The 13,437-nt window shown below is 35.9% G+C and overlaps 1 protein-coding gene across 1 annotated transcript in view; it reads left to right on the top strand.

The window, feature by feature from the left end:
* Window positions 1-3,828: 3,828 nt before the first annotated feature.
* The window catches only part of CSRNP3 (cysteine and serine rich nuclear protein 3), a 179,967-nt gene continuing 170,358 nt past the window's right edge, over window positions 3,829-13,437 (top strand). The window contains exon 1 of the mRNA XM_031451575.2: window positions 3,829-3,959. The gene's annotated coding sequence lies outside the window, so the exon portion shown is untranslated. The remainder of the gene's footprint in view (window positions 3,960-13,437) is intronic.

A 13,437-nucleotide genomic window follows, 5' to 3' on the forward strand; every position in this document is an offset into this window, starting at 1 on the left:
GGTGCAGACCATGCATGTCTGTACATATAAGACATAGTTTGCCTCCACTGAGGGGGGCTCCACAGAGTCGGAAGCTTGGTCTTGTTTCCTGTAGTATTTTAATACCAAGAACAGTATTTTTCAGGCAGAACTGCTCAATAGATATTTGTGAATTCATGCTTTTAGAAGTACATTGTTAATTTTCCACAAGCAGCTAATGAATAGATTCTTATTAAGTTGTATTGGTCCTTATGATTTTATTAAATACCTTCGATCATCTCTTACTGTCCAATGATTATCGTGCTGTTCTCACAAGAGTAGAGGCCCCACTGATGGTCTCCTGGTCTTCTGGCACCTGGGTGATTTATAGCAACAGGCAAAATACTTGCCAGTTGCACCAAATTTTACCCTCGAGTTCTTACAAACATTTGGGTGATTGCCAGCAAGTTTTGCTGATCCATTCATTCCTGTGGACCAGCTAGCCCGAGAGTAGTCTTAGTACTCTTTATTACCTTTTGATTTGATGCTTCTGAATCTCAATTTCAAAAGGCAATTTAGGAATCCTTTAACGACTTCCTCGGTGAGGATCGGAATGAAGAAATGATTTTCTATATTTTTTTAAATCCCTTGTTCCGTTCATGAGAACAGAGACATGAAATAGCCCCACTGATCCTTCAGCTTACGTTAGGATATCTGGAAGTCTTTTATTTTGGACAGTCTGGCTCCTTGTATGGGGCTTCTTGCTTCTGAACTACATACTTGGATGCATCTGGACTACCACTCCTCCCAATTCACAGTCGTCCCTATTCCATTCACCTGGAAAGTCCTTGACTTGCAAAAATACAAGTTTTATAAAGATAGTCTCTAGCTAGCTAAGCAGACCTAATTTTCATTTAATCGTTTGGTCTGTGCTAAGCCTGTTTCCTTAGTGGTCATTTGTATTATCCTAAAACCTTATCCCTACAGCTCAAATGGGGGAACCTCTACTTAGTTAATACATAAATTATTGGAGTCCCTTCCTATTACAATCTGCTCTAATTTTGAGACTTCCACAAAGGTTGGCGATTCTCTTACTCTTTTGAGTTATCTTCATTTTCCAGCTCTCTAAGAATTCCTTAATTATTGAATAATGGTATTTAAATCTTTAGAGATTTTGTAATATTTCCTTGTCAGGAAAGATTTTTAAAGTCACTCAGACTACCCTCAGGTCTGTTATCTTTGCTTCTGGCAGCATGCAGCTGAGTTCCCATGGTGATCAAGGGTCCAGCAGTCACATTGCTTAGGAGAACATCTCCTCTGTCCCTACCAGCCTCTGCTGTTCCCATCACTTCTGTCAGAGGAGTGGTCTAGGTAGAGACCTGCAGTGCTGAGCAAGGAGCAAGGCCACCCAATGCCTCTGCTCATATTCAGCTCCTTTGAAATGAAGAGATAGCCTGGCAATCAGTGTGCTAGTAGATCCTTGTCCTGGTTGTATGTATATAACGCACAGAACTTGTTTCCATTTCTTTATCTCCCATTCATTCTTAGTCTGCCTCCTGCCACAACCACTCCACTGAAACTGCTTACTGTCAGTTCACCAAGAACTAAACATCAAATTCAATGGGCAACAGTGCTTCCAAAACTTAAGTCAGATAGAGAAAGACAAGTGCTGTATGATGTCACTTATAGGTAGAACTGTAAAAAGCCAAGCTGGTAAAAACAGAGACTGAAATTGTGGTTACCAGGGGATGGGGAGTGGAGGGACAGGACAGATGTCATTTAAGGTCCAAATCTATGAGTAAATAAGCCCTAGAGATAGATGCAATGCACAGTATGGTGAATATAAACAACAATATTGTATTATAAACATCAAACTTGCTAAAAGATTAGAACTTAATTCTTTCAACTCCTAAAAAGAAAGGATAATTATGTAACATGATAGAGGTGCTAATTACTATAATAGCAATCATATTATGATATATAAATGTAGCAAATTAACATGTTATACACCTTAAATTTACACAGTGTTATATGTCAAAAATATTTTCATGAAAGAAGTAAATAAACAAATAAGACTTAGGGGGAAGCTGTAGCTCAAGTGGTAGAGCTAATGCTTAGCATGCATGAGGTCCTGGGTTCAATCCTCAGTACCTCCTCTAAAAATAAATAAACCGAGTCACAACCCCCTACCCCTGCCAAAATAAAATAAATGATACAATAATAAATAAATAAAATACTAAAAAAAAATAAGACTTGAATGTGCATATGACTCACCTGGAGATCTTGTTAAAATGCAGACTGTGATTCACTTTACTGGGATGGAGTTGAGATTCTGCATCATGACGCTGTTCAGGGGCTGCCTGTTCTGCCCTCAGTGGACAGCACTATGTACAGTAAGACACCAGACTTGTCACAGCCTTTGATAGGACATCTTCTCAAGATTCTTTACGCCTTTGCCACAGAAGCTTTGCAAGCATCTTCCACATGAGAGGACCTGAAATGGGAATCAGGGATAGTTTAACCTTCTCCTTATCTCTGGCAGAGCCTCCCAGAGCTACCCGAATAACTGCACACACGCAGTAAAATCAGTGTACGTCTACGTAAAGTCAATTTCAGTTGACAGCCACACCCCTCAGCCAGATTGACCCCCCCTAAAACCTTTCCATAGTTATTCCTACACTACCAATAATTTGCCCTCACTCCAGTTATTCTTGGAGATAAAGAATACTTTCTTGCCACTTCTCTTTTTTCTCCATTTGGTCTTATTTCCATAAGGACACATTACTGATTTAAGAAACTGAATAGCAAAGCCTGTAAATATCTCATGTAGGCAGTATGTACCTCTAAGGTGGAGATAACATTCATTAATTTATATCTCCCCACAGAAACTTTTTCAGACTCTCACTAGTGAAAGCTCAGTTAATAGCACTTTTTATCATAGTGAGCCATAATTTGTATTATATTTTGTAAGAATTCAATCTGTATATAGTTTAAATTCTTTGTCAGTCTCAGATTAACTTCCTTTAAGCTGTGGACAAATGTGCTTTGTTCCTTTAAAGAAGTCTAATGATATTTTCCTCAATTGTTCTTTTATACATATTATGCCTGTTAGTTCAGAAGTGAAATGATTTTTGCCCAAGGTTATTAGAATAATATTGAAATTCAATTAGTCACTTTGAGACATGGCAACCAAATGGCTGATTCCTTTTTAATCTTTAACAAGTTCCATTATTCACCTAGAGAAATTGATGCCAGCATTTAAGGACTATGAAGTAATACAAACCACATAACTTTGAAATATTTAAATAGCCTAATTCTCTGGATGAATTATCTTTTTCATACTGACTAGGCTTGAACCTGGTTTTAACTGAAAACAGTGGCAAACAGTAGTTGAAATGCAAATAGTATTATATGTCAATGTAAAGGGTCTTGATTCATTTAATTTTATCTCTTTGCAAACTGAATGTGAATAATGTTATCTTGACATTCAGTCTCAACCTCCTCTATCTACATACCAAAATGTACAATGAGAAGATCATTTTTTTTCACTGAACAAAATCAGTGGGAACTGAAAAACAGGCAGAATAGACAGTGTACCTAAGTTTTACCACGAGTGTTTTGCTTTGATTTCATCTGGGTGAGGCATTGATTAACCCTGTTTCCCTAAATCCAAAGCAAGACACTTCAATTCAGCTGAGTTCACCTGCAGATATTTTCCATAGCTTGGATCTGTTCTTTGAAATATCTTTTCTCTCTTCATTCCTTTCCTCTCCATATTCCTTTTCTCCACTCCCTGCCCCTCTGCCAGCTGCAAGGATTTGTCCTCTAAAAGGGTGGGGGTGGGAGGGAACGAGGGATGAAAGCAGACAGGGAGCATGAGCCGGAGAATGCCAGGATCTGGCTTTTGTTATTGGTTGGCTGCTGCCTGATGGATAGACGAGGGAGGAGTGAACTCTTCAGTCTGTTCTGACGGAGCCGAAGTGCAGAAACCATATTTACAGGTAAGAGCAAAAGAGAAAGAAAAAATTATTTTCTTTAAAAGAGAATGCTTCTCAATTCCTATTAAGACAGTTTTAGGATACTGAAATTATTCCGAAGACACTTCCTGAAAGTGGATCCTTTTCATTACTTGAGGAAGCTTTGCTATGAGTTATTCTTTTCCCCTGCAGAATCCTTGACTGATAAAAACACCAGAGGCATGTCTTATCCTGGATAACTTTCTAGCAAGTGTTAGAGGAAAAATTAATAGATAAAATGAGCCATTGTGTCTTTTTTGTTTGTTTTTATTCAAGCTTATTTTATTGGAAATCAAAGGAAGGCTTAGGAAAGATTGGTAAATTCCACAGGTCCTGAGAAAATGGAGTTTTCTCTGAATATACAGTGTAAAATTTCATGTGGTGTTTTTAAAATATTTACAACACAGTAAATGATTTAGGAAAATAATTTTTGCAGGCTGTAGACTCTTAGCACTAAGTTAGCATGAATGATTTATACGCATTTACACCCTTTTAACTTACTTCTCTTGACAAAGCTTATGCTGTTGGGTAGTTGTATCATTTTATGTAGTAAATTGTAAGCTTATATGATAATTAAACAACTGTCTATCAACATGCATGGGGCCATTTTCCATTTTCAAAGCTCAGAAGCTTGTTTGTGAAGAATTAAACATTGCTATAAAAAATAGCATCTTATTAGGCAAGTTTTACTGGTAGTTTCATTTAACAATCAAATATACCTAGATAAGAATTCCATCACAGCATTTATATTGTGGTTATATCCCTAGGGCAATATTTTTTTAACAGCTCAAAAGTAAAGATTCTACTTTATTAGTTGTTTCTCTATCTTAATTTTTTCTTTTATTTACCCTTAGGGAAAACAGGGGAGAGTTCTAAATATATAGACTCAATGACACACAGTAAAGACATATGAAAAATAATTTTACTCTAAGTCCATTTAATTTCATAGTGATTTTAATTCATAAATATAGGTCAATTAAGGATGGGGAACCCACTAAAATAGAGATTCTTTTAAAAAAGGTTATTACTGACTTGAACACATTGGCCGTCAATTAATACTTGTTGACTATAATAATAAAAGTCTTTCAAAGATATAAATGATTCGTTCATCTATTTTAAAAATTCATCTTTTGAATGAGTCACAAACTAATAAGAATGAATATGCATAATTTCTAAGGATTGTTTTGATCTTGTGTTTACATTTTGTTTTTGTTTGAGAGATGGATTTTGTCTTTGAAGAGCAGACAAAAACACAACAGTTCTTGCAAAATTGAAAAAAGAACGGGAAAAAAACTACTGAATATTGGGTAAAGATTATCTAAATGAATGGAGAACTATCTTTAATTTCCTAAATGTACTAAACATAAATTAATAATATGTTTATACACGTAAAGTGTCACAGTGACCCAATCAAATATTCTTGCATGATTTATTTTGAACTGTTTCTGGATTTCAAAAATATTGTGATACCAAAAAATTGTCATGTTTCTGATTATTGATGGAGTCTTCTGATCTTGGTTTTTGAAACAAAATGATGGTAGAAATTAACTGACCCCTTAGACTGGAATTTAAGGTGGTATGTAAGAACAGACATTCACCTCCTGAAATGTGGTAGAGAAAATAAGTCAAGGCAGTTATATTTTTTGGAAATTATAAATTCCAAGTAAATCTACCTCCAGGAATGAAGGGGAATTGATGAAAATTAGAGAGCAGAGTTCCACATGGTTTTAAATTATTCTGTTTCCTTGGAAACCAGCTGCTGCAGATGCATTTTGCTTTCTTTGGCTAAAAATATCATCCTTTTAATAATTGCTAAGGGAAAGGTTTTGAATAAAACCAAAGTATATTGTTGCTGCTTTTTATAATTTCCTTAATAGCTCACATATTTTGGATGAAAAGTAGATAAACTCTTTCTCAATCAGCATTTCCTATCATCCACGGGCAGACGTCTGCATGAGATAACCATGGTAGCTTTTACTGCAGAGACTACAGGAAAAAGAGAGAGAGAGTGTGTGTGTGCGTGCAAGAGAGAGAGAAAAAAAAAGCATGAAAGAAAACAGTTAAGAGGTTCCCGTCCAAGTGAAGAATGAAAAAAGGCAAATGAAAACCATGTAAGGCTGCTCTGTGAGAGACACCAAAGCAAGACCATTTGTTTTTCCTTTAGTGCAAACATTAAGTTTCAAATACAGGTTTTTAATAGAGGCCACTACATCCAGCTTGTCTCCTGCTGCTGCACAATACTGTCTTTCCTTTTCCTCTTTATGTTTGTAGTGGTTAGCAGTATACTAAGACAATAAATCAAGAAACTTTATTTTAATATATTAGTCATTTTAATCATAAGAAAACCTTGACATTTATGTTCAAGCTATGGGTAATGAGGAAGATTAAATACATATTTTGACATATTAGATCAAAAATGTTTTTTAAGTTAATGTCCAGACCATGTTTTGTTAATGCAGTCATTTCCTTACCTTTGTAATCTAATATATAAAAATTGCATGTTGCAACAACCTAAAAACTGTTTTTTAAAATATTATTAATGTAATACATTTGAAATTTAATAGGAATTATTGTAAATACACATATATACTCTGTTTTATTTGAAAATTTTCACTTTTTTGGACAAAATTCATTTTATGTGGCTTTTCTTTTTAAGAAATAAAAATCACAATTATCATTGTATTTTGCCATAGGCAATTTCTTAAAGCATTTTCACTATTAACTTTTTTCTCTCAGCTATTTGGCAAGAGAGAAAATCAGCATAAAGCTGTTACATCTTTCCTATTTTATCATTCAAATGAGATTCCTACCTCTGTCTTCTCTTTTACCATTTGTTTAAACGCTTTTGACATGTAATACTTTGTTTTCATAATGTTAACCTTAGTCTATTAGATTTATTGTTGGCAATGTAGTAAATAAAGTACTACATGCTTAAGCCATGTTTTAATATATTTAATATCTGGGCAATACATTATTTAGAGTTAAATTAATTTGTTCTGTCTGTGTTATTTTTCAAGAGTTAAGATAATGGGAAATATTTAGCTTTTATCAATTAACAAGCACTTCAGTGGCAGTACTTTCAGCATAAACATGGATGGCATTGAAGAGCATGCTGACAACAAATCAGACTAGTATGTGGATTATGCAACCTGTGTGAATAACTCATTTCAGGCACAATCAGAATTATCAGGAATATTTCAATTTTCTGAAAATTCCATATTGCATGGAATTACTCTCTACTACAGGTAATTTTTAAATACATTTTGTTAGTAGCGTCTCTGCTGCTTCAGGCTTCTTTATTTGCTACAAGTAGCTTTCCAGATTCATTGATGAGTCTATGTGGGTCTCTTAAGTCTTACAACATGTGTTCTGGAAGAGGAAGTATTAATAGCTTCCCCTATAATACAGGTAGACAGCTCCGTATCTATAATGGAAATACGTTAGTTTGGCAAATTACCCTACAATGCTAGAAATGGAAGGATGGGATTTAAAAAAAATGGAAATCACACCAGGGTAAGAAAGCTCGGGTCAGATTTCACAGTGTTCAAACTGTGAAATGTACTTAGGGTGATTCAAGCAAATGGAAACTCTTGTTACTATTTGTACTATGGTAGACCATAACAAAAATTTTATTGATCAGAATTTATTTTTGACTTAGTATGTATCTAATACTTGATAGTATGACATAGGGCTTATATAGGTATAGGAAGGGAGTTGGTCCAAAGCAGCATTATTACTCTTTAATTGCCATTTTGTAAATCAAGGAGTAAGGAATGAACTTGCTTATCAAGCTGATAACCACATTTGGAAGTTTCACGTATCTCAGTGAATCAGTTGGGCAAATCGTTTGATTTCTCAGTCAACTGTTCAGCTCTCAGTTGTTGTAATAGACTAAATAATTTGACGTGAAAATTGTTGAATGTGCAAACGCAGAGAATACAGACTCGATGTAACTTTTCAAGCATTTAATTAAAGATTATGATTACCTCGATACATGTCAATGGTAATTCCAAGGATCACACATTAGCAAGAAAACTACTTGACACAAGGTCAACTTTGCTAACCATTCATTTTAGTCTAATGGCCCAAAAGGTAAATAGTAGCCATCTGATTTATTTCCAAAAAGTCTTTGTTCTTTAGTTAGATCAAGAACTTAACACATTATCTTCCAATACAACAAAGGGTGAGGCACACAGCACGTTTCTATCTCTCCTGACTCACATGCGCATTTGTAACTATTATTTTAAACAAAAACCACCAATCACCAGGTAAAAGTAGTTCTTATGTAAATTTTATATCTTTAAACAATATTGATTCTGAAGTTCTTTGGAAAATACTCATTTGGTTTTTATTATGCTCTTTGTGTGGGACTGACCTATAGAGAGAATTCTTTCCTGGAATGCTCATTTTGCCTCTGAAAAAAGTAAGGCACAAAGAAGAATTCCCACAGTGATTTTTTTAGTGGGAAATTGAACATCATGCAAAAAAACAATAGCCAAATACTATGAATTTGTATTAAATATTGTATATAGTGCATTAAATACTAGATGAAAGAAAAGCAGAGTTTAGGAGGACTTTGGAAGAAGGTGAAAAAGCACGTGGGGCCAGATGGTCCCCTATGGGTAACAACACAAGAATTTTAGAGTTTCACGGAACTCTCCATCTCAGACCTGCTTTCGGTTTCCCGTCAGCATGATCATTTTGACTTACGTCGTAATCTCCTTGACTTTAAATAAATTAGCTGTCAGGGTCAAAAATGCATTTCAGTTTTGTTTTCTAGTAAGTGTTGATACAGTTAGGTGCTGTCATGTTGTGGGTATATCACAATATATTTAATAGATGAAACAAGTAATTTCCTAAACAGGACTCCTGAATGTATTTACAAAGATTTTCACTTCCTTTTCTATCTCAGGGTTAGGCTAGCCATGGAAAATCAATATTTGTCATCAGTCATTACCCAAGTAATACTGGTTTTGATGCTGTCAGCATATTAAGGCAGAAAGATTCTGGGAAAGGTTTTCCGAAGTTATTTTAAAAATTCTTGCTTTGCTTTCTCAAATTCCTTTCGTGCAGCTCATAAAACTCATACATAAAACTTTAGATTGTTTGGCCATTGTGACATCTGAAACAGTAAGGGGCCCCAAGTGGACTCTCCCATCCTGCCCACTGAAATCCCCAGGGCTGAGGGTCAAATGGGAAACTGCGTTTGGGGTCTCTATTCCAAGCTTCCATATTCAGAGATCTTCACATACTATGTGAGCAGGGCCAAAGGGCACAGCCTCAGGGCCTCCACAGGCCTGTCCTGTGCTCCCTGCCATGGCTTCTTAGTGTGGTCCTTCCGGTCACTTCCTTGACTTCTCTCTAGTCTTTCATCAACCATCTCAATTATAATTCTGTGGCAAGGGGTTTCTTTGTCTTATATTGTCATCTACCATAATGCCTGATACCTTTTATGTGCCCCCAAATTGTTCTGCTAACTGCATAAATACATGAATAATCTCTTCAGGTAGTCACCTTATTTTTTTCTTGTACCTTCCCAGTGACAGCCGCTCGTCACATGCTAAGATAGTCCCTTTCTTTCATGTGCTTCTTTGTTAACACTTCAACGTGACAGTGTTTGTTTCACATAAATGTCATTAAGCCATGGAAAATTTGGATTGCAGACCTTTTTTTCCTTTTCTTTTATGAGGGAGAGGTAATTGGGTTTATTTATTTATATTTGGAGGTGGTTCATGGGGATTGAACCCAGGACCTCATGCAAAGCATGCACTCTACCGCTTGAGCTATACCCTCCACCTGGATTGCAGACTTTTTATCATATAAACTCCTTTCAAGCTCTCTGACTTTAACAGGGGATTTCATCTGTATGCAGTCCCCGTTTCATGACCCCCTGCTCTGTGCTGTTCCATTATACTACTCTTCTGTTCCTGATCTCACACACGTGCACACACACACACACCACCATCATCATCATCACATATTAAATCAATGGATTAATTGTAAATTAATGTAATTATGTTTATATTAACATGTAATATACATGATAAATACTGTTTCTGTAAGAAAATAGAGTAATATGTATTTTACCAATCTTTAAGTGCTCTTATACATATGCTCTTATTCAATGAACCCCCACTGTCTTGAGTCAAAGATGTTCAGCAATATTAGATTAAAGTTTAAATTGTTCAGCAATATTTCTCTTCTACTCTGAACCCACTTTCTCCCATTTATCCTGTGTTCTGGGGGAACAGTTTTAATTCATGCTTGGCAAGTGACAATGCTGAATCAGCTACAAAGAAACCAAGGGTGTGTGCTGAGAGTTAATATACCCATTTTACTGACGTTTAATATGTCTCAAGGTAAAGATAAGCAAATAATATGGGATGGGTGGAAGTCTCAGTCTATCATAGCAAGTAGAACTTACCAACACACACAAAAAAGAATGTCATGCCCTCATGTCTAGGGAGTCTGTAGAGGAAGAGTGACTGCTAATATACCTTTAAATATGCTGATGTATATGGGGACTGTACTGTGGTGTACATATATACCCCTTAAATGGATGATGCAGTCAGCCAGTCAGTACATCTGCTTCTAGAAATGCATACTCTGGTGCAAATTATGTATTGGTGGTAACTGGCTAACCTATTAGTTCTTTAGATAGTACAGCATAATGATTGATGGAATGCCTACTCTGCCATCTTACTGCCTGTGTAAATTTGGACAAGTTACTTCAGCTGAGCCTTGGCTTCCCTTTCTGTGAAATTCAGTTATCTACCTATGTGATATTGTAAAGATTGATAAATCCACGTAGAATGTTTTTTACCACAGAATTTGAGACATAGTCAGGAATTGTGTGCAATTTTAGTTGTTATTTCTAGTCATCCTTTTCTGTTAATAAACCGAGAATGGAAGGAGGAAAATAATCCCCAGGGTTTTTAATGGTGTCCTAAATGTTATTCCTCATTAGGGAGCTTAAAAATTCCTTTTCCCCTCAATTTTTCCATGTTAACTACAGTTAACTCATTGGATATCAGCTGGCTAAATTAGTATTGTATGAGATAATGAACTTGTGAAAACAATTGAAGCAGTGAGATACCATCAAGAGTCAAGGAAGTGTGTGATGATTAAAAGTATGATTTCAAGTGCCAAAATGCCTGGGTTGGAATGCTGCCTGTAAGATTAATTAGCTTTATGACCTTGGTAGATCGAACCTCTCTGTACTTCAGTTTTTAATCTGAAAATGGTATTAATAATAATGCCTACCTCATATGGGTACAGTGAATATTAAATAAGTTGATATATGTTTTACTTTCCTGTTTCTTTGCAACAATTATCACAAACTTAGCAATTTTTTCTGCCTTTATCTATTTATTTTTATAAATAATATTTATTAATAACATTTATAGAATGAAGAAGCTGGTGATTAGGGAGATTCCATGATTGTGCAGTTAGTTTGAGTTCGAGTCATTAACAGTATCTGGGTCTTTTTTAAACCTTTTTTTATTTAATTGAAGTATAGTTGATGTATTATAAACTTAGCAATTTAAAGCATACCCACTTATTAGCCTATGGTACTGTAGGTCAGAAGTCCTGCAGAGCATGGCTAAATTCTTAGCTTAGAGTCTCACAAGGCTGAAAACCGGGTCTGCTCAGCTGAATTCTTGTCTGGTCACTCTGGGGGAAAAATCTACTACTACTCACTCAGTTCCATGTGGTTCTGGGACTGCGGTCCTGTTTCCTCCTTGCTGAAGCCAGAGCCACTCTCAGCTCCTAGAGTCTGCATACTTCCTGGTCATCTTCAAAGTCAGCTACAGAGAATCTCTTGTGTTGAATCCTTCTCACCCTTAATTTCTGTCCTCTAGTTTAAAGTTTTTATGTGATTGGGTCAGGCCCATGGATAATCTACCAGGTCACTGACTTGGGACTTTAATTACATATACAAATTCCCTTTGCCATGTAATATGAACATACAAAGTGATATTTCACTGTATAATCCTGGGGTTATACAAAGAATGCACACAAGAGGATGGAGAATCCTGTATTCTACCTTAGAATCCAGCAGAATACCCATGTAAAATACCAGAACAGTGCCTGGTGCATAGTAAGCACGATTTATGTGTGTTAGCTCTGATTCTTACTGAGTATATGAAAAATTCACAGAACTAAAAAAAATAGCAATGTCACAGTAGTGACCAGACTATAGTGAAATGACATCCTAATGCACCCATTAAAGACATAACTTTCCACTAGGTGACTTGGCAGCGTGTACTGAGAACCTTGTAATTCCACTTCTAGGAATTCGTCCTAAAGATACAGTCAGAGATGTACACAAAAATATATGAAAGAAAATGTTAATTATATGGTGATTTATAAAAATTTAAAAAGAAACCAAGCATCTCCCTTTGAGCTTTAGTTAAATATTACTGTATGGCCATTCAATGAAATGTTATGTAGCCTAAAACACAAAGATAAAAATCAAATAAAAACAAGTGGTGTAGAGAATTATTTAATGAGAAGGGAACATGCTTATGTTAGTAAGTGGACAGATTATAGGTGGCAAAATTAAATGTATAGTGTTAATCAATCCACACTCCTTTCTGAAGTGTGAAATAGCCTTTTGGCAAGATGGTCCCTTGACAATGGAGGGAACTTACCCTGACACTATCTGTCTGGTCATGCTCATCCATCCAAAGAACAAGAGCACCTTCAAAAGGAGACTTTGTAGCATCTCCCCTAGTTTTCTGTTCTGTTGCCATCCATTTCATACCCCAGAGTGTAAATGGCATGCCCTGATCTCTCACTTCCAATTTATAGCACCCCTTCATACTGAACTGGCTAAACTATATTCTCAGCCAAGATTTTAGAGTATTGTTTTTGTTTCTTTTTAGTTCTAATGCAAAGCATCTGGAATTCATAATACGTACCAGTGGAGGGTGTAGAAGTTAACAGTTATTAGGAAAGTACCTGCAGTGCACATTCTAACACTATAAAACAGCTACCATTAACCCCATTTAATAGATGAGAAAATTTTGGCTCAGACAAATTGAGTAACTCGCTGAAGAACTTGCATTTAGGAAATAGTAAAACCAGGTTTTCAAGCAAGTGGCTTCACCCTTTTCACCATACCAGTGATTCCAGGTAGTTCCTGGGACTCTTTTATATTTTTTTAAATTTCTCCAGAAAATTTTAATGACTAGCCTGGTCTAGGACACATCACCACTTCCCTATACCTAGAGGCAAATTCATGGTAACAGCGCAGACTGCTTTTTACTCCTAAGCTTTTTCCAGCTCCGGGCTCTCAGATCCTGAATTTCAGATTAAAATGTGTTTTTAAATGGGGGATCCAGATACCACCATGAGTTCAGATTAAAGCAATTCTTCCCATTTCTCTCTCAACCCAAAAGGAGATGTACCAAACTCTGTAATCTTTGGAACTAGCATTTCTCCATAGACACTACAACCC

This window comes from Camelus dromedarius, chromosome 4 (genome assembly GCF_036321535.1).
Source record: "Camelus dromedarius isolate mCamDro1 chromosome 4, mCamDro1.pat, whole genome shotgun sequence".
NCBI lineage: Eukaryota > Metazoa > Chordata > Mammalia > Artiodactyla > Camelidae > Camelus > Camelus dromedarius.